Source organism: Triticum aestivum, chromosome 2A, assembly GCF_018294505.1.
Source record: "Triticum aestivum cultivar Chinese Spring chromosome 2A, IWGSC CS RefSeq v2.1, whole genome shotgun sequence".
Taxonomy (NCBI): domain Eukaryota; kingdom Viridiplantae; phylum Streptophyta; class Magnoliopsida; order Poales; family Poaceae; genus Triticum; species Triticum aestivum.
In genome coordinates, this window is record NC_057797.1 from 362202720 (window position 1) to 362225632 (window position 22913).

Here is a 22913-nt window from a genome sequence, read left to right on the forward strand (position 1 = left end):
GAGTAGATGGTGTTATTAGACGTTGTGTACCTGAGCATGAATAGGAACAGATCCTACGCAAGTGTCACTCTGAAGCCTATGGAGGGCACCATGCTGGAGATAGAACTGCACACAAGGTATTGCAATCCGGTTTTTATTGGCCTACTCTCTTCAAGGATGCCCGTAAGTTTGTCTTGTCTTGTGATGAATGTCAAAGAATTGGTAATATTAGTAGACGTCAAGAAATGCCTATGAATTATTCACTTGTTATTGAACCATTTGATGTTTGGGGCTTTGATTATATGGGACCTTTTCCTTCCTCTAATGGGTATACACATATTTTAGTTGCTGTTGATTACGTTACTAAGTGGGTAGAGGCTATTCCAACTAGTAGTGCTGATCATAACACCTCTATTAAGATGCTTAAAGAAGTTATTTTTCCGAGGTTTGGAGTCCCTAGATATTTAATGACTGATGGTGGTTCACATTTTATTCATGGTGCCTTTCGTAAAATGCTTGCTAAGTATGATGTTAATCATAGAATTGCATCTCCATATCACCCACAGTCTAGTGGTCAAGTAGAATTAAGTAATAGAGAGCTCAAATTAATTTTGCAAAAGACTGTTAATAGATCTAGAAAGAATTGGTCCAAGAAACTTGATGATGCATTATGGGCTTATAGAACTACATATAAAAATCCTATGGGTATGTCTCCATATAAAATGGTTTATGGCAAAGCATGTCACTTACCTCTTGAACTAGAACATAAGGCATATTGGGCCATTAAAGAGCTCAATTATGATTTCAAACTTGCCGGTGAGAAGAGGATATTTGACATTAGCTCACTTGATGAATGGAGAACCCAGGCCTATGAGAATGCCAAACTGTTCAAAGAAAAAGTTAAAAGATGGCATGACAAAAGGATACAAAAGCGTGAGTTTAATGTAGGTGATTATGTATTGCTATACAACTCTCGTTTAATATTTTTTGCAGGCAAACTCCTCTCTAAATGGGAAGGTCCTTACATTATCGAGGAGATCTATCGTTCCGGTGCCATAAAAATCAACAACTTCGAAGGCACGAATCTGAAGGTGGTGAACGGTCAAAGAAACAAACATTATATCTCAGGTAATCCCATAAATGTTGAAACTAATATTATTGAAACCGTAACCCCGGAGTAATACATAAGAGACACTTTCCAGGGCGTTTCAGACTCTGAAAAGGAATAGGTACGTGGTACGGTAAGTAAACCGACTCCAAAATAGTTATAATGGCAATTTTTCTCCGTTTTGGAATATTTAAGAAAATAGGAAAATAAGAAGCAATCCGGAAAGGACACGAGGCTTCCACGAGGGTGGAGGGAGCGCCCTACCCCCTGGGTGCGCCCCCTGCCTCGTGGGCACCTCGTGCACTTTCCGGACTCCGTTTTCTTGCATGATACTTCTTTTGGTCGGTAAAAATTCATTATATAATCTCCCGAAGGTTTTGACCACCATATCACGCAAATATCTCCTGTCTTTGTTTCGAGCTATTTCTGCCGCAGATTAGAGCAAGATGTCTTCTCAAGAGTTAGTCGGGGAGAGTCGGGTGTCGCATCCGACACCAGGTCCAGGGGCAAACAGCGATGCCTAGCACTTTGGGCCCTCAACAGAAGAAGAGATGGAAGCTGACTTGAAAAGGATAGATGCCATGGAGGAGGATCAAGAAGTTACTTCTCGTTTCCAGGCAGGATTCATGATGGGGGAACCATAGAGCTCAGCTATTCCAAACTCGGTTATCCCTTCCAATGTTAGATTCCTTTCTTATGAAAATATGAAAAAGAGTGTTACTTGTTCTCCCGTAGCTATGCAACATCCTTAGGTGAAAGGAGCTTTAGCCGTCACTAGCAAGCTCCGTAAGGAAATAATGAACCTCAAGCAGCAAGTCAATAAGCTTGAGGAAGAGAATTGTATCCTAAGGGGCATCATCGCCAAGAATATCACGCCATCACCCCCGAAGAAGGAGACATAATCACATGGGTATGGGAACTCCCCTTGGCAACTGCCAAGCTTGGGGGAGTGCCTCGGTATCGTATCACCATCACTTTTATCTTTACCATTTTTCATAGTTCGATCCTTTTGATAATATCTTGATCTAGTAGATAAGTTTTAGTATGATCTAGTTGTGAGTTTTGCTTTATGATCCTTCTATGTAATCGAGTCCGCGAGCTATATATAATAAAGATTAGTGTTGAGTCAAGGGCTTGATTATTTTGCTATGATCTTGAGGGAATAAAATAACATAAAAGAGAAGAAATAAAAAGAAATAAAGAGATCATATGGATCTTATGGAGAGTAATGAGCTCACATATAAAGAGTATGATGAATAAAAGTTGTTGAGAGTTGACAAACATAGTTTTGGTCATGGTTGCAATTAATAGGAAGTAATAAAGAAAGAGAGGTTCACATATAAATATACTATCTTGGACATCTTTTATGATTGTGAGCACTCATTAAAGTATGACATGCTAAGAGTTGACGTTGGACAAGGAAGACAACGTAATTGGTTATGTTTTGTTGCATCTGAGATAAATTATATTGTCATAGATCATCCAACATGTTGAGCTTGCCTTTCCCTCTCATGCTAGCCAATTTCTTTGCACCAAGTAGAGATACTACTTGTGCTTCCAAATATCCCTAAAACCCAGTTTTTTCATGGGAGTCCACCATATCTACCTATGGATTGAGTAAGATCCTTCAAGTAAGTTGTCATCGGTGCAAGCAATAAAAATTGCTCTCGAAATATGTACGACTTATTAATGTGGAGAAAATAAGCTTTATACGATCTTGTGATATGGAAGAAATAAAAGCGACGGACTGCATAATAAAGGTCCATATCACAAGTGGCAATATAAAGTGACGTTCTTTTGCATTAAGATTTTGGGCATCCAACCATAAAAGCGCATGACAACCTTTTCTTCCCTCTGTGAAGGGCCTATCTTTTACTTTTATCTTCTACCTTATATAAGAGTCCTGGTGATCTTCACCTTTCCTTTTTACATTTTATCCCTTGGCAAGCAAAATGTGTTGGAAAGATCCAGATACATATAGCTAATTGGATGTGAGTCTGCATGAGCTGTTATTGTTGACATTACCGTTGAGGTAAAACGTTGGGAGGCAAAACTTTAAGCCCCTATCTTTCTCTGTGTCTGATTAAAACTCCATACCCATAAATATTGCGTGAGTGTTAGCAATTATGAAAGACTAAATGATAGTTGAGTATGTGGACTTGCTAAAAAGCTCTTATATTGACCCTTTCCTATGTAATGAGAAATTGCAATTGCCTTAATGACTGAGATTAGAGTTTGTTAATTTTCTATGTAGTTTATGATTCATACTTGAAATTGTGATTGAATAGTTACTTTAGCATAAGAGATCATATGACAATATATATATATTGCTATTCTAAGAATGATCATGATGCCCTCATGTCCGTATTTTATTTTTATCGACACCTCTATCTCCAAACATGTGGACATATTTTTCGATTTCGGCTTTCGCTTGAGGACAAGCAAGGTCTAAGCTTGGGGGAGTTGATACGTCCCTTTTGCATCATCCTTTTATATCGATATTTATTGCATTATGGGCTGTTATTACACATTATGTCACAATACTTATGCCTATTCTCTCTTATTTTACAAGGTTTACATGAAGAAGGAGAATGCCGGCGGCTGGGATTCTGGGCTAGAAACGGAGCAAATATTAGAGACCTATTCTGCATAGCTCCAAAAGTCCTGAAACTTCACGGAAGTTATTTCCAGAATATATAAAAAATACTGAGCGCAAGAAGTACCAGAGGGGGGCCACCCACCAGCCACGAGGATGGGGGCGCGCCCTACCCCCTGGGCGCGCCACCCTGCCTCGTGGGCCCCCTGGTGGCCCTCTGATGCCCATCTTCTGCTCTATGAGGACTTTCATTTGAGAAAAAATCATAAGCAAGCTTACAGGATGAAACTCCGCCGCCACGAGGCGGAACCTTGGCGGAACCAATCTAGGGCTCTGGCGGAGCTGTTCTGCCGGGGAAACTTCCCTCCGAGAGGGGGAAATCATCACCATCATCATCACCAACGATCATCTCATCGGGAAGGGGTCAATCTCCATCAACATCTTCACCAGCACCATCTCATCTCAAACCCTAGTTCATCTCTTGTATCCAATCTTTGTATCCAAACCTCAGATTGGTACATGTGGGTTGCAAGTAGTGTTGATTACTCCTTGTAGTTGATGCTAGTTGGTTTACTTGGTGGAAGATCATATGTTCAGATCCATTATGCATATTAATACCCCTCTGATTATGAATATGAATATGCTTTGTCAGTAGTTACGTTAGTTCCTGAGGACATGGGAGAAGTCTTGCTATTAGTAGTCATGTGAATTTACTATTCGTTCGATATTTTGATGAGATGTATGTTGTCATCCCTCTAGTGGTGTCATGTGAACGTCGACTACATGACACTTCACCTTTGTTTGGGCCTATAGGGAGGCATTGGGAAGTAATAAGTAGATGATGGGTTGCTAGAGTGACAGAAGCTTAAACCCTAGTTTACGCATTGCTTCGTAAGGGGCTGATTTGGATCCATATGTTTCATGCTATGGTTAGGTTTACCTTAATACTTATGTTGTAGTTGCAGATGCTTGCAATGGGGGTTAATCATAAGTGGGATGCTTGTCCAAGTAAGGACAGTACCCAAGCACCGGTCCACCAACATATCAAATTATCAAAGTATCGAAGGAGAATCATATGAACGTGATGAAAACTAGCTTGAAAATAATTCCCATGTGTCCTCGGGAGCGCTTTCCTTCATATAAGAGTTTGTCCAGGCTTGTCCTTTGCTACAAAAAGGATTAGGCCATCTTGCTACACCTTATTTTACTTTATTACTTGCTACTCGTTACTAATAACTTTATCACAAAACTATCTGTTACCGATAATTTCAGTGCTTCCAGAGAATACCTTGCTGAAAACCGCTTATCATTTCCTTCTGCTCCTCGTTGGGTTCGACAGTCTTACTTATCAAAAGGACTATGATAGATCCCCTATACTTGTGGTTCATCATGCCTCTAATTAATATAGTACTAGTAGAGTACTTAGGCACGTACTCCATAACATCACCGGGCATTGCACGTACAACATTTAGTGGTAGTAAGAGACAAATGCCTATATGCCACGCATGTTCATACTATTTGTGCCTTTCTACTTCACTTACTGCGCTACATTACTCAGGCTCATACGTCCACTCCTGGGTACATGTCCGTCTCGTAGTTCCAGTCCCACGTGTTCTTCATAGATGGAACGATCCATAACTGTGGGCAACGAGAGTCCATATCATCGCAGTTAGTGTGGCTCCCCACGATGGAGACTCATCCAAACTATGGCCAGCCTCGACGCGGAGCAGTCGCGTGCACCTGGAAGTGGCGCTCTCTCGGTCGTCGCGCTGCTTCAAAGCCGGCGCCAATGACAGGTCGCCTCTGCTCTGGCCGGGCATTAATGCGGCACTGACGTTCCGGGGCGACGCTGACCGCTTCACGAGGGAAACGCACGCCGGCAAGGGAGGGGGTTGGGTCGGCCAGGGCGGTCAGATGCGGGCGTGGTGGTGGTATCGGTTTTGAAAGTACTTGTAGTTTGCAAAACTACTCAATTATTGCACTCAGTTTCCTAAAAAAATGAGGTAAAAAACGTTACTCCGCAGCCCGCTTCCCTTCTCCTTCCTCTTCCACTGCCTGTGCACGTCCGCGGGAAGCGAACGGTCAACCCTTATATAGGAGTGCTAGCACAAAAAATGCATGCATGACCACTAAAATTTCCAGATTAAAGCGTCGCTCCGGCGGGAGTATGGCGTATGTTGTTACCTTCAGCCGGGCCGTGGCTACCGGGCTACGTCAACCATAGAAGAGGCGGTGGGAGGGGAATGAATGTGGCTACTATTTGGGTTCGCCGTCCGGCTTAAATAAATGCGCACCATCATGTGTACCCGCTGGTGCACAAATTGTAACATACGTGTCTACTTAAGTGGGCGTCACGTAACTGGTGTGTGTGCGTGAGATTCTGAGAGACAGAGTGCGTGTGTGCGACTCTACTCTTTGGACATGTACTCAACCTTTTGCATCGGGATATAAGTATAATGGTATTACATTTTAGCTAGTGATTTACGTGGCCATGTTAACGTGGTTGTGTAAAAAAATGTCACTTCCTGCTCGTGATTTGTGTTATATAATTACTAGCACGATGCTGTGCATTGGACAGAACATCAATATGCATTTTTTTACAAAACACCTATTGTGATTGACCCATGCAGGAGTAATCCCATGTGTAAAAACTAATGATATCTCGAGAATTCTATCGGAAAATTGGTATCTCGACAATTTCATCGAAAAAATGAAAGATGAGAGATTAGGTGAGGAGGAGTGGAGCATGGTGGTGACTGGTGGTCGGACTGGGCGGAGGCATGGGGATGGACGGCGTCGACGGCAGGCGGCAGCGGCCACCATGCTAGATTGTTCCAGAGACTTCCTTTTTTAATTGCTCAGCAATGGGGTTGTGGGAGATAAGGACGATGAAGAGGCAAGGCCTTGTCTGTAAATGTGGAGAGAGGTGCAGGTGTCTTTTGTAAAATTGTCATAGTTTGCTTTCTATCCGCCAGATATAGATCGTACGGTCTATATTACAAGATGGCAGGCACACCATCATCACCAACTCGTTTTTCTATAAGAGTAGAGATGATAAGTTTGCTAACTACTAAAGTAAAGTGGAATTTGACCATGTTATACAAGTAAATTAAGGTGATTGCTTATCATACAGGTAAGGTTGGACGAAGGGTGGTAGGAACAAATGCTCCGCCTAGAGCATGTGTTTGTGAGATGGAGCCTTAGTGTGTTTGTGGGTGTGTGTGTGTGTGTGTATGACACGGGGTCCTCGGTGGCAGATGTAATTTAAGTGTGTGTGGCTTCATCATAGTGTATGACAGGGGCCACCAACGAGGTGGTGCGAGAGAGAAAAGGCTCGTAGAGAGGGAAGAGAAGGCGTGTGTGTGTGAGAGGAGTCGACATCGAGAGAACGTGTTTGTTCGAGAGACACCGAGGAAGACTACTATATATCGATGGTGCATGTAGGCGGGAATTAAACGAAGGGATGGTATTATTAGGTTCGGGAATATAGGGGAAGAGTGAGAGAGGGGGTAGCTAGAAGGATATTGTTAAGTGTGAGTGTGTGTTTTACCCATCCAGGCGGAAGTTATGTGCACAAAAGAAGAGAACGATTCGATGTGGCGTTAGGGTTGAGGGTAATTAACTATGTATGGAGACATAGGAGACCTTGAATGTGCATGTGCGAGAGGTATACATGTATACGTGGGATGTGTGTGTGCGCGCGCGAGCATGATCGAGATAAAGGAAAGAAGACATAAGTCATAAGATCAACAATATGGGAGAGATTGGTATGACAATATGCATGCATGTGAGAGTGCAGGGAAGAAGGCTCGATAATTGAGCATGTGCTTTTGTATTTAAGAGATACTGGCGTGGGCTGGATCATGCATCTATGGCAAGCAGAGGGAGCGAGACACAACGATTATGCAAAAGAGATCAACCTATAAATGCATGTATGGAGATACATATATAGTGTGGGTGATAGGAAGCAAGAGTGCGTGCAAGAAAGAAATGTTGACGAAGAAACTACAGATAGATATAGAGATAGAGATGCTAGATAGAGGGACGTTGGCTAGTTTGAGTGTTGGAGGTGATCGCCGGGTGGTTCAGAGGGTGAAGTTATGTGTGTGTGAGAGAAAGATAAAATGAGGGCACTTGACTGCATGTAGAGAGAAATATATATAGTGTGCATGATAGGAAGCAAGAGTGAGGGCGAGAAAGAAGGTTGATGGAGAAACAGATAAATAGAAAGATAAAGATGCTAGCTAGCTAGTGTGTGTTAGATATAGGAGTCGAGTGGATCATAAGGATGAGTTATGTGTGTGTGGGTGTGAGAGAGATATAGAGAGTGTGCATGTGAGTCACATACAAACAAATATCAGAGAAAAATGAGATCCCGAGAGACGGAGTTTTGTGTCTACGAGAGAGAAAGATATTTCACAACGAGAGTGATAGCTAGAGAGACATATGAGGGAACGCAAGGTATCTCTAGGTAGAGAGAGTGTGTGTGTGAGCGACATGCAAGAGAATGGTGGAGAGATATGAGACCCTGGGAGATAGAGTTTGTGTTTGTGTGTGAGAAAGAGATATTTAAGAGGAAGAGTCGTAGCTTCTCATATCTAAGGAGAGAAAGACATCTATGTGTGAGAGAGGGGGTGTGCGAGTGGCACACATGGGAATAGTAGAGAGAAATGAGACCCCGAGAGACAAAGTTTGTGTTTGTGTGAGAGAAAGAGATTTCACATGGAGAATCATAATTAGAGACACATAGCAAGGAGCGAGATATACTTAGAGAGAGATAGAATGATGAAGTTCGAGGGAGAGAGTACCATCAGTGTGTTGTGAAGATAAAAGATCATTGTTGACATACAGGTAGCATGAGATATACCCGAGAGAGATGAACACGCATAGGTCTAGAGAGATACTCCTATATAAGCATGAGCCATAGCTATATGAGACGAATATCTGGATTAAAGGGGATTCAAATATTTAAGCTGGAGTTCACGACATCGATAATATCATAACTCAAATTGGTGTGTGAAACATGCATATTCATTTGAATTTGGGGACACATGTAATGTTATATAGTTTATCAATATTAGTGATCCATAGATTCTTTAATTAGAGACAATGCATGATTTATATGCAATTAATGTCTAAATGAGATTACACTATATGATGCGTGTGTGAAACACATTATACATGTTTGAGAAGTAAAAAAACCCGCATGAAACACACATTAATTGGAGACAATTAGCGAGGAATGCATACATTGGATTTAAACATAAAGTGGTTTCAAATATTTGGAAATCCAAATTAAGATGGATACAACCTTATGAATCTGAGATCATGCCATTTGTAAACCATATTTATGTATAAAGGGTGCTGCGCTTTTAAAAGTATATATAAAAATGATGTATATAGAATTTTATTCCAATCGCAAATGGATCCTGCCCGAACAAAAATAGAATACAAAGTGGATTCGAATTGACTTGGCACAGTAAACATGCACTCTTGCTCTACAAAAATTTGAACGAAGCGGTGAAAGTCGCAGTAACCGCCTGAAATCAAAATCTGCAAGATGGAAATTACTGCCTATCCCTGACACGCAAAGCGTATCGGCTCGATTTCTATAGGTTTAGATAGGGGTAGGTTTGTAATTTCACTCAAACATGACATAACCGCCTCTCACCTGGATTCATACACGGTGGGCGCCAAAACACAGTGTCTCCTCGGCCAAAATCGTCTCCCTCCCCGATTCATACATGGTGGGCGCCAAAAACAAACTCTCGTCAGCAAATATTCGGTGTATGCGAGATTACCATCCTATCCCCAACTGACTAATATTGTTGTGATGTAGGAAATTTTAAACGGGGGCTAAGTTTGAAATTTTCCTCGCATTTGAGACAAGCATGCCCTGAAGACATGGTTCCCCCTTCCTCTCTCCCTTCATTTCCCCATTCATACTCCATGGGCGCCAAAACACCCTCTCCACCCCAGCCTCCTCCGCCCGCCACCCCACCCACCGCCGTCCTCCTCCACCATGCCGGAGCTGATACCCCGACGCCGTCGGCCATTATAAGAGATCGACCCCTCTCATCCACTGCTTCGGACTGGGATCCTTGCATCCCATCCTCTCGCTTCATCCCCGTCGTCGTCCACCTTGCTGGCGCCGCCCCTACGACTGTCTCGTCCACCGCGCCCTGCCGCCATCGTCTATCGTCCTAGATCTGCTTCTACGCCGCCGACAGCCATTGCTACCGCAGCACTGTCAAATTCTCAACAGATGCATACACGGCGCCGCACCAGAGGCGGTACTCTTTCGTATCTGCTCAACTTATTTATCACAACAAGAAAATAGATCGCCGCTGCTTTACTCTGATTTCTTGTCCATCACTTACTTGCTAGTTGAAACCAAACATTGGTTGCGAAGTTGCCTTTGTCTGGTTTGCACCTTCAGATCCTCCATGGCACGCTCAACACTATACTCGCAATGCTTATGGTTTTCCCCTTTTATATTCCACACTAGTTAAATGACAGCAGACTAAATTTCAAAATTGGGTCAGTCGATTTTTGAGAGCTCACGGGAGGTCACCGGTGCGAAGGAAGGGGCTCGGGTGGGGATGGTGGTTGTGGGGGCGGTGGTGGGGCCTCACCGAATGAAGAAAACTCGACGCGGGTGGGGGCGGGGTGGGGGCTGGGGGTGGCGGAGGAACACCGGTGGTGGGGGCCGGTGGTTCGGTCGGCGGCCGGCGCGGTGTTCTGTATGAGAAGAATTAGAGATGAGGAAGAAGGAGGGTTAGGAGACGTAGGATCTTCATCCAATAGCCTGAAATGGTTGACTGACCCAAATGACAAAAGTCACACGACTTGTACACAGACATGTAGAATATGCTTCCTCTTGTGTTCTTTAACATGTTCCTCTTCTGTTCTTCTTTAGTAAGCACAGTATGTTCCTTGTCGGGAAGGGGAGCAGGGACATCTGCAGTTGACACCTCTATTGGGCCGATTTTGCTAAATGATTTCGCACTTCGAGTTGGTCTGCCATAATACCCTAGAAATGTTGGGAGCCGCGCGGTCTTTGATAGACTAAACTGATAGTAACAGGTGTGCGCCTTTAGATGAATAGAGCTGGTCTGTGGGTGATCGATAGGCTGCATATTAGTAGCGGAAAAACCCTATGTGTTCCATCCAGTTCCGCTTTCCCGATTTATTTATGGTGGTTACGGTGTACCCCTATTATCTACACTATGATCTGCCTATTGGCTCTGCGCTCTCGTTATCATGGTTTGGCAATAAACTTTCTATACGGTATATTATGAACCCATCGTGTGCCAACTATCCTTACATCTGGGCCCCCCAACAGGGAGCTTATTTTTTGTGTAGTTGTGCCAGATTATATTAGTCTACTCACCATATTACAGCACACATGGGCTCTCTCATCAGAATCCAGTGATAGCACACAAGGGTTTACAGGGAGCCTCTGTTTTATTACAATATCCTCTACATTACAAAGATAATCTCACTACTATTTGTGTTTTCATGCTTTACAGATATTGTACGTAATCACAATGAATATAAGAATGCGCACATCAGAAGAATATTGCGGAACAATTCAACGCATAACGAACTTGGCATCAAGGGACTGAGGTCCATTGTGGATGCAATGAAACCCACATGCTCCCGACCTATAGATTCGTATTCAGAATATGATCCTAATGACAATTCTGAGCTCAAGGAGTCAAAGGCAGAAGGCCTATCCTATTCACCCAATAAGGTGCATGTTCTAATTTGGCAAGGTTTTATTGGTTGCACATATCTTGCATAAGGTGTCTTGCATTTCTTTTGCTTCGTTGCACCGCCATCTGCTTAGTTTACTCATGATATATGTGAAAATGCCATGCCCATCCATTATCAACACCTATACCATTTGTCGTCATACCATGTTTTTCCATTCAAACGTTGTTCTTGTGTTTCAGACATCCAAAAGGAACAGGGTGATTGCAGAACATGAAGGAGTACAAGCAAAGTCCTTGAAAAAGGTGGTGCTACCGGAGAAATCACATAGCACCCGACGTATATTGGCGATCGAACAAGCGCCGCAAAACCTAGGATTTCGCAACTATGCTGGTTGCTGCTTTGCTCTTGTGAGTACCTATTGTCATATTGATGTCCTTACATTCATACCTGGTGGATTATGTGACATCATTGTGCATTATAGCTTGCTTATCCACTGTTCGCTCCAAATTATGAGATCTATATTAATGCTTCAATTAATGTAGAATAAACCCAATGCCTATGAAAAAATTTAGTTCTGCCTTGTTCTTGTAAGTATTTGTTGTCCTTCATCACTATACTTATATTTGTCAGCTAGTTCTTCATGTACACTTTGCAACTTATTTTCCCTTGTCCTCCATTTTTCTACACATCAGATCTACATTTACTCTTGCCAAAATATTGAATAAAACCAATGTTACTGAAGAAGTTTAGCTCCGCATTACTCTTGCCAGTGCCTTCTGCCTGTATGATGTATTTACATTTGTACTCTGCATCTTAATTTAAATAATTGCCATTCGTTCCTATATTTTCACATCTATATTTACTCTTGACAAAATTTAGAATAAAGGCAATACTCTTGAAGAAGAGTGTGCGGTAAACTTCTTGAATTGCCCCCCCAATCAATATGGACAAGGCCTTTATAGAGCCTGTCTTCGGTACTAATGTAAGTTTGTCCTCCTAGAGCCTTCAAACTTTGTTGTTTATATTTGGATAGCTATGAGTGCAAATGATGTTTATTTTTGTCGTCTGCATCAACTTGCTTGTTCAAAGTTTATAAAGTAGAAGTACATAAACATAAGTTTGTCCTTCTCAATTTCAGTCTTTAGTTGTATAATCTAGTTCCTTATTTGTACCATGTAAATTAAACTAAACATAGCACATTATCTTCTTTAGCACTATGTGTATGCTTGTGTTCTTGATTTGTAATCCAGTGGTGTGGTGAGACTACCAACAATAACACAATGTCATATCCTGCTATGTCTCAACTATGAACAATGCCATATTATATTAATGTTATTTAAATTGTGTCTCTTTATTTACCAATCTGAAATGGTATAAATTGATAGTGCACTCACCATTCGTGCTTATACGTTGTTTAGAACTACATCTATGCTTGTGTTCTTGATCTGTAATCCAGTGGTCTGGTGAAGCTGGCCGCTCCTGCACAATGCCATTTCCTGTCGTCTTAACTATGAATAATGCCTATTATGTTAATGCTATTTTAAACTGTGTCTTTTTATTCTAACAAAGAAATGAGATGAATTAACAGCATTGATGCTTATACGTGCAAAACCTGTTATCTACCTACTTGTTTCTCTTTCAGGGTGACAACACTTCTGCTAGGAAGAACTGCCACAATGATAGTGAGACGAACCCATTGTTTGTCCCTCTAATACATATTCCAGAGGAGAAGGCAACATATATTAAGGGTAGGGATACAACCACGAAGTCACATCTTGATGTAGTGTCAAACTTACTCAGTGACACAAGCTCGATGAAGTCGCCGCCTGAATCTGTTCGACTTCTTCGGTCTGAAATTCAAGCAGAAATACATGCTTCTGCTCAAATACGACTGGAACTCCAATCTCTATGCAAGATTAACCATAAGTACATGATGTTTATTGATGCTATGCAGCTTAAGTGGGTGGACATGAGCGCCAAAGAAGGGCAGTCTCCTCAGGTTGCTAACCTGCTTGCGCTGCAGCTACTGGGCTGGGCTAACCTTTCTTGAACTGTGTTGAAGTGCTGTCGGTTTTGTCTATTATTTTGTCCGCCTGTTAACTTCCACTGGTGGTGACCTGCCCAGTTTATGTAATCTGTTGTCTGGTTGCCCTTTATTATCACTGTCGCCGAACTTTGATGCCGAGGGGATGTAATATGTTGTAATTTCTTTGTTGTATAGTCTAGGTTTATTCTTGGTCGGTATGATGCAATTTAGGTCGGAAGGTTCAGTGGATCTTAGTGTTGTCGGTCTTCAGGCTGGCCCGTTACTGATATGGGCCAAAACCTGGGCCTATAGTCATCTTGCACCATTAGCAGGTCTAAACCTATAGTTGTTTCCCGCCTTTAACAGGCCGAGTAAAGTTCTGTCCAGCTGGGCTAGAGAATACCATGGGATTTTAACATGCTAAAACCTAGATTGGGCTAGCGTTGAGGCGAAAAAATCATGGGCCAGTATAGGCCGAAATTGCCTAAGGCCCATGTTTGGCCCAAATAGGAAGAGCAGTTAACAGGCCAAAATATATCTCGTGTCTGTTTGGCCCAATAAAATTATGGGCTTTAAGCAGGCCGGTATCTACATGGGCCATATGCCTAAAAGTTTCACGGGCCATTATTAGATGGGCTATAAGCAGGCCGGATTCAACGCGGGTTGTAATTAGGCCCAACTATTACATGGGCCATTAACAGGCCGATAGGCTAGTTGGGCTGAAATTTATCCACAAAGATTACGGGCCGTTAAGAGGCCTAAAGTTACTTCGGACAAGAAATAGCCCAGTTTCTGCATGGGTCGTTAAATGGCCTAAAGTTAAACCGGGTCGACAACATCCCAGACGCACCATGGGCCGCTAACAGGCCAAAACTATTATCGGGCCAAACTGGTAAACGGGAATTTAACAGGCTGAAATACAAACTTGTCTTAGTATGGGCCCAAAAGAACAGTGGCATGTTAAGGCCTTGTACAATGGGAGGTGCTTAGGGGAGGTGCTTAGAGAAATAAACCAGACTTTCCTTAAGCACCGGTGCTTATTTGTACAGGATAGACGCTTAACTAAGCGTCTCTCCTGTAGAAATAGGCACCGGTGCTTCAGAAAAACCTGGTTTATTTTTTTAAGCATCTCTCTAAGCACCTCCCATTGTACAAGGCCTAATGGGCCTGATCCGATATGGGCTATAATTTGGCCTGAAACGTGGCAGGCTATGAACGGGCCTGATCTGGTATGGGCCTCAATTTGACCCAAAACATGGCAGGTTGTTAACGGGCCAGCCCACTAGTGTCTGAAAAAAACATGGTGGGCCTTTAGCTGGGCCGGCCTTTTCACCGGAATGGGCCTCTGTTGGGTCATGCCACGTGTCGACGTATCATAGGCGCCTCCTGTCCAATGAGTGGATGACATCTGTCCGAACATTGATCCAACACGTGTTTCCTCTGGCCAATGAGAATTTTACATGTGGAAAATCCCCATTGGTTTCGGCTGTTAACGGGTTATCGGATCCAAAACCGGGCCCGATAGCTTAACGGCGACCTGTTATGGTGGATGCCACATGTCAGTCACCCTTGATGAAAGCACTTCTATGACGCATGATTTATCATCATGGAAGTGGACACTTCCGTGATGATAATTTTGGTAATGTCATGGAACACTTCTACGACAGCACATGTATGACTATCTTGATTCTGTCATAAAATTGTCATGGATGTACATGCATGACAGAAAATGTGACCTATTGTGACAAACACGTATCATCATGGAAGTGTCTTTTTTGTAGTGTGTAGAGAATATACAAGGGTGTGTGTCTTAAAAGAAGGATCCGGATAGCTAGATGGGTGTTTGTGCCTGTCTGTGTGTGTTTGTGCGCGTGTTTGTGTTTGAGAGGGAGTGTGTGTATATGGAGTAGAGAGACCACTAATGATGTAAACCTAGTATAAGGGAAGGGGGGATGGTGTGACATGTGTGTCAAAGAGAGACAAAGGCATGTGTAGTAGCGGGATAGCATGGGTGCGGGTGGGGAGCAGACTATTTGGAAGAGACATCGAGTGTGTGTGGGAGAGGGGTGTCTGTGAGAGAGAGAGAGAGGAAAAGAGGGGGGAGAGAGGGGTCGTTTGTGTCCATAAGTGGCATATAGATAGGGAGACAATGTTGATGTTGTTTGAAATTGGCCTATGTACGGAGACGCAAGGGAAGCGAGTCATCGTGTGTGTGATAGGGACTTCATGAGAGATCTAGAATAGATGGTGTAGAGAACAACGTGTGAGATTGAGAATGATGATACATTAGGGAGCTATGGAAAGATTCACGACATATATGTATACAGGGAAGGAGTTGGGGCGGGTTCGCATGTGGGAGAGATAGAAAGAGGAGAGTGGTGCACACGGAGACAAAGTGTGCTTGTTTGCAGTGGGGTTGGTGTGTGAGGTGAGTGTGCGAGAACCACATAACTAGGGAGATAGACGTTTGGGGGCGACATTTTGTGTGTATGGGAAAGGTACACTCTACATAGTGCGTGTGCTTGGGAAAGAAAGATGTTGGAAGACCTGGAGAGTGGGGGAAGAGATGTGTGCATGCCCGAGAGAAAGTGATAGGAGACCTATATTGGGGGTCCGGACTTTACAAGAGAGGGGGTGTTAACATGCTCGTGTGTTTGTGTCTGGGGGAGAGAACGGCGTGTGTGGGGGTGGGGGTGGGGTGGGGGACGGAGGGGTGGGGGTTGGCTTCAGATAATGAGTTAGGTGTCTATATTTGAGGGACTTTAGTGTAATTGAGATATATATGGTCAATAGTGTGTGCACTCATGGTTGATCAATTTGTTTCAAGGTATGGACTATGAGATAACGATACTTTTGAACATGCGTGATATACCTTGATGTACCAGAATTACAAACCTAAGATTGGAATTTTGGAATTCAACTCCATCATTAGCTTTTGTAATTCATTTAAATGGAGGTACATTTTTTAAGCCGGGATTTCGTGATTGCAAATTCATATATCAAACCTAGAGATATACACATACGGGCATGTTCAAACTTTATAATCATCCACTTTATTCATACACATACACATTTTTGCTTTTGTCATCATATTTAGGATAAACACATTTGGAATTTCATTTGAATTGGACCGTATGATGGTATTTGCTTGTAGTAGCTCAATGATCCATATTTGAATTGAATGGGAAATCTAAGTTTCGAGTTGGAGACACTGATTTTCAAAAGTTGCACCTTTTTTTGCGTGCAAAACAAATAAATTCTCGGCCATGATATCATAGTCGGCGGTACAAGAGCAGAATACTTATAATTTCAGGTGCCAAAAGCTTTCAAACTTCCCGCTCACATCGAAATATCTCACGCCCGAAAGTTTAGCCCTGCGATATTCCTGTTTTACCCCTGTCACATGAATGGAAAAGGGCTACTTTGGTAACTCCATTGTTTTCCCCTCTTTACCCCCAGCATTCTTCCCCACGGCCCCTCCCCTTCCCCTCCCCAACCGCCCCCCCAACCACGGCAAGCCGCCGAATCTAGTCCTCCGCCACAGCGGTGGACCTCACACCCTGCCGGATCGACCTTCCGCACCTTGGAACCCCCAACTGCCAACTCCTCACTTCATCGGAGCCGCTTCACCGACTGGCTTGTCCACCGCTCCAGATCTCCTTGACCGCCATCATGGTCCACCGCACCGTATCTGCTTAACCAACGCCCTCGTCCGCCACAGTGTAGGCCCTTCACTGACTCCCTCGCTCACCCCATCGCTCTCCCTTCATACAAGCCCTTGTCCGCTGCAACAGATCCACCTCACCGAAAGCATTATACACCTCGCCCGCCAAAGCCTTCGTCCATTGCACCGGACCCGCTCCACGGACGCCATATTCAACTCCACCGGCCTTGCTTTACTGACGTTGCAGCGTCATCAGGTTATTTCGATTTGTACTCCTTCGGTTTTTCTCTTCTTTATCGTGCAACTGTTCACTTACCACAGATGAGTTGTCTTGTATGTCGGCAGGCGCCGCAACCGAAGCACCGGAGCTGCTTCAGTGACGGCGCCAGCCGGCCCAAACTCAACCGCAACACGAGCACCATCGATGATCCTTAGCTATCAAATATGACAACGATACCCATACACCGCCGAGAATCGGGTACTATTATCCAACGGCTGATGCCTACGTTCACTTTCTTAGCATAAGCACCGCACCTTTGAATTTCTTCAGGGCATCATTCAATTTTTCATGAGACGCATTATTCTGCTTGCACCTGTAGGGCCATACTTCTGGCAATCAACATGTTACATGTGCTAAATTACATACCAGTGCACATATAGTTAATGTGATTTAGTTTTGTCCTAAGTATTACTGTACTTCCTAGATATCACTGCCTACTATTTTACATCTTGCATGCTATATTTATGATAATGGTGTTGTTCTGATGCCACCTATTGGTACCATCAGACTGCTTCATGTTCTCTATGCTTAATTACACATCAACAAACTAGCATGTGGTTCTGCTGCTTTTTGTTCATTTTACCCTACATTTTCTGATGCTAGCTATTACATCACTGCTCCGAGCCTCTGTTCATTACTTTTTTGTGTTTTTGATCTTCCCAAGTTGCATGACTAATTTGATGCTTCTATTAATTATGGAGCTGCCAACCCCATTAAGCAAAATATTTGTTCTTTTGGGGCTGGCACCTCGAACAAACATAAAAATAGAGTGAAGCAGATATATTGTCGTGTAAGCACACACCCTTCTTTCATTAGTTTAGATGAACCATTGATGAACAATTCGAACTAGTGCATGTGATTAAAATTAATTTTACCTAAATAGAGGGTGCAGAATAAACAACAACAACTAGATTTGCAACCACGGGATGCTGACGATATCTTCAAAGAACATTGCAACAACAACGAGGCTTCACAACAACATATGGTAAGCCAATGTGTTTTAGTACATGTGAAATGTAATGTGGGTGGGCTGCTTTCTTGGCTTTTGACCTCAACCTATAATCCTAAAGAATTACAAATAGTTCAGTTATTTGCTTTGCTGTATTGCTTGATTTGAATGCTTGTTTGTTACTTGTTAGGCTATACCTGAGTTGGCCAATATGTCAGCAGTGTCTGTTGTACTATCTTAAAGAAATGCATGCCTAGTTCATTTGAGTCCTTAACTTTTCCTCTGAACTTCATCACAAGATTGTCTTCGTAGTTTATATGAGGCCACACTGTTAAGTGCTTTCTCAGATTATTTGAACTGCTTAGATGCCTTGGCAACTTAAATATAGCGGTGGTACACTCCCTTTCAACTAGGGATGTCAGCTAGGTCCCGTTTAATACCGATTAAAGTCCACTAGTGGTATGATAGTTCAAAAGAGTTTTTGTTTTTTGAGGAAAATGAACTAGGGAGCTAGCAAAAACTAGCTAGATGGGACTGGCGGATGTCGCTTATTTGCCACTTACATCCCTAGTTTCATCTTACCATTTTAATTTCTTTTCGGCTGATGCTGCTTTGAACCATTTAAATATAGCTTGCCATGCTTGGCAATAACTCGTATGTCGTTTACCATCTAAGCTTACTGCCTGGATCATGCGATAACTATCTCTTAATTATGTCCAGCGGAAACCTTTCAGGATGCCATTAACACTAGGACACAATGTACAACCCCCGAATATATTTGTGGAAGCGGTGTGCCATCCATGTTACCAGATGGTAGCAGTTTAGAGGCAACACCGCCGGAGAGCAGTCTGAGCACAGATATTATAGTTCTTGAAGCTCTACTAGAGGCAGAAAGAGATGGTGTGGCTGCCATGAATGAGGTAATCTTGATCTTGAGGCTGGAAATTCTGCAATTAGATGCACACATTATGCAAGCAACCCAAGAATTGGAGGAAGTAAGAATGATGCATTTGAAGACGGAGGAGGTCCTGCTATTTCTGCTATCTGAAGCCCAGGGTAATCCCAGTTCTTCTTTAGATACCAGTTGAAATTGTCAATAGATTATTGTACTTGCATGTTGTGTCATGTCTCTGAATGGATTATGTTGTAAGACCCCCTATGTTGTCCATGTGTTGTAATGATCCGAATTTTTTAGGCGAGGTAATCCCCAGTACTTGTATGATTGACATAAGGTGAACTGTTTTTCGTGTGAGCATATTGTATTGGATGAAATAACTGTTGGACTCAAAGTGTATCCAACCTACTGAATTCGAGGATCACAGATTTTCTAAATCATAATCATATATAAAGGTGGAATAAATCATTGAAGAAATAAATAACAAAACATAGAATTATCAGTGGATATTCATAATCGAATACAAATTGGATTTGAATTTAGTTCCCAGGGCCCAGGGGAAACGTGAATGCTAATTCTCCCAAGTTGTGAACGAAGCGACCAAACACCCACTATCATTTGTGGGCTGCCTGAAGCAAGTGTTTGCAAGATGGAAATTACTGTCTACCCCTGACACTTTGACATCCTTATCGACTGGATTTACACAGCTATCGATAGGGGTAGACTAGTAACTTCAATCATACGTGACACGACCGCCTCTGAGCCCATTCAGACATGGTGGGCGCCAAACGTGGGCGGCAAAACACATTTGATTCAAGCTCGTCTGAAAGACATGTGTCTCTCCCTCCATTTCCCCATTCATACACGGTGGGCGGCAAAACAAACTCTCCTCGCCCGAAATCGATGTAGACAAATATTTTAAATAGGGGTAGATGTATAACTTCCCTCAAACGTGACATAACCACCCTACCTGTCAGCCACGTTCATACATAGTGGGCGCCAATCGTGGGCGGCAGAACACCCTCTCCTCGCCCGAAATCGCTACCGGCAAATATTTGGGAGATGTGAGATTCCTATCCCCAACTGACGTAATGTCCGAAATTTTAAATGGGGGATAAGTTCGTAACTTTCCCACATTTCAGAGAAGCGCGTTCCAAAGTTTGAGATCCCCCCTCCCCCTCCATTTCCCCATTCATACACCGTCGGCGCCACAAGAACCTCCCCACTGCGGCCAGCCTCCTCCGTTCGCCACCCCATCCTCCACCTTGCCGGAGCCGCTACCCTGTCGTCCACTGCAAGAGATGGACGTCTCTCATCCACGGCACCGGACCAGGATCCTTTCATCGCATCCTATCACTTTATTGGCGTCGTCGTCCACCTTGCCATTGCCGCTCCTACGACCGCCTCGTCCACGGCAACAGGATTTATCCCCCGACCCGGCAGTCTACCGTCTAAAGTCTTCTTCGCCGCCACCAACAGCCATCGCACCTGCAGCACCCTCAACATATCAGCAGGGGCCCACACAACGTCTCAAGAGAGGTGGTCCTCTTCCATATGTGCTTAAGTAATTGATCTCACCCGGAAAATAGATCGTAAATTGTTTATTGTACTTTTCTTGTCCATGCCAAATCATAGTGGCTAGTTGAAAGCAAGCATTGGTTGCGAAGTAGCTTCATCCGCTTTGCACCTTCAGATCCGCCATGGCACGGTCACTATACTCGCAAAGCTTATGGTATTCCCCATTTATATTTGCTACCATCATCGTAGGTGCTTCGTGTCGTGCTAGCACTGCTCCGCAAGACCTCAACCCATCAAGCGAAACAACATGCCACTCATAATTCCAAAGCTTAGGTGTTGAAATACGAATCTGAGATGATGCTCATATTACTAAAATAGAGAATGTTTAATTGGTCACCTAATGTTCCTATATTCGTTTCAAAAAGCATGTGCACCACCCACTGGTCCAGCTAGTTCCACTTTCCTGATTTTACTCTTGATGCTTAGGGTTTTCCCCTTTTATCTACTCTAGTATGATCTGCGTAGGTGCTTTCTGTCGTACTAGCATTATTCCACCCTTCAAGCTAAACAACACAACACTCCAAATTCCAAAGCTTAGTTGTTCAAATATGATTGTGATATGATACTAATATTAATTAATAGACACATTTAATTGGTTAGCTAAATGTCCCACTTGAGTTTCCAAATGCATGCCGCGACATATAGAGAGACAGCAGAATTGCATTTCATTGTCACTTGTTGACTGTACTTTCTTGTCCATACCAAATCTTAGTTGTTATTGAAGGAAATATGCCCTAGAGGAAATAATAAAGTTATTATTTATTTCCTTATATCATGATAAATGTTTATTATTCATGCTAGAATTTTATTAACCAAAAACTTAGTACATGTGCGAATACATAGACAAACAGAGTGTCACTAGTATGCCTCTACTTGCCTAGCTCGTTGAATCAAAGATAGTTAAGTTTCCTAGCCATAGACATGACTTTTCATTTGATTAACAGGATCGCATCATTAGAGAATGATGTGATTGACTTGACCCATCCGTTAGCTTAGCATGATGATCGTTTAGTTTGTTGTTATTGCTTTCTTCATGACTTCTACATGTTCCTATGACTATGAGATTATGCAACTCTCGAGTGCCGGAGGAACACTTTGTGTGCTAAAAAACGTCACAACGTAACTGGGTGATTATAAAGGTGCTCTACAGGTGTCTCCGATGGTGCTTGTTGAGTTGGCATAGATTGAGATTAGGATTTGTCACTCCGATTGTCGGAGAGGTATCTCCGGGCCCTCTCGGTAATACACATCACTATAAGCCTTGCAAGCATTGTGACTAATGAGTTAGTTGTGGGATGATGTATTACGGAACGAGTAAACTGACCTGCCGGTAATGAGATTGAACTAGGTATTGAGATACTGACGATCGAATCTCGGGCAAGTAACATACCGATGACAAAGGGAACAACGTATGTTGTTATGCGGTTTGACCGATAGAGACCTTCGTAGAATATATAGGAACCAATATGAGCATCCAGGTTCCGCTATTGGTTATTGACCAGAGACGAGTCTCGGTCATGTCTACATAGTTCTCGAACCCGTAGGGTCCGCACACTTAAAGTTCGATCACGATCGGTATTATGAGTTTATGTGTTATGATGTACCGAAGGTAGTTCGGAGTCCCGGATGAGATCGGGGACATGACGAGGAGTCTCGAAATGGTCGGGACATAAAGAATGATCTATTGGACGACTATATTTGGACATTAGAAAGGTTCTGAGTGATTCGGGTACTTTTCGGAGTACCGGGGAGTTACGGGAATACGAGGAAGAAGTAATGGGCCTCATGGGCCAAGTGGTGGAAGTGAGGAGGCAGGGTGCGCGACCCCCCTAGGCCAAACCAAATTGGACTAGGGGGACGGCCCCCCTTTCCTCCTTTTCCTCCCTCTCCTTCCTTCTCCTCTCCCCCCTTCCTTTCCTCCTCCTAGTAGGAGTAGGAAAGGGGAGTCCTAATCCTACTAGGAGGAGGACTCCTCCTGGCGCGCCCTACAGGTGCTGGTCAGCCTCCCCCCTTGCTCCTTTATATACGGGGGCAAGGGGGCACCCTAGAACACACAAGTTGATCATTGATCTCTCCCAGCCGTGTGCGGTGCCCTCCTCCACCATAATCCACCTCGGTC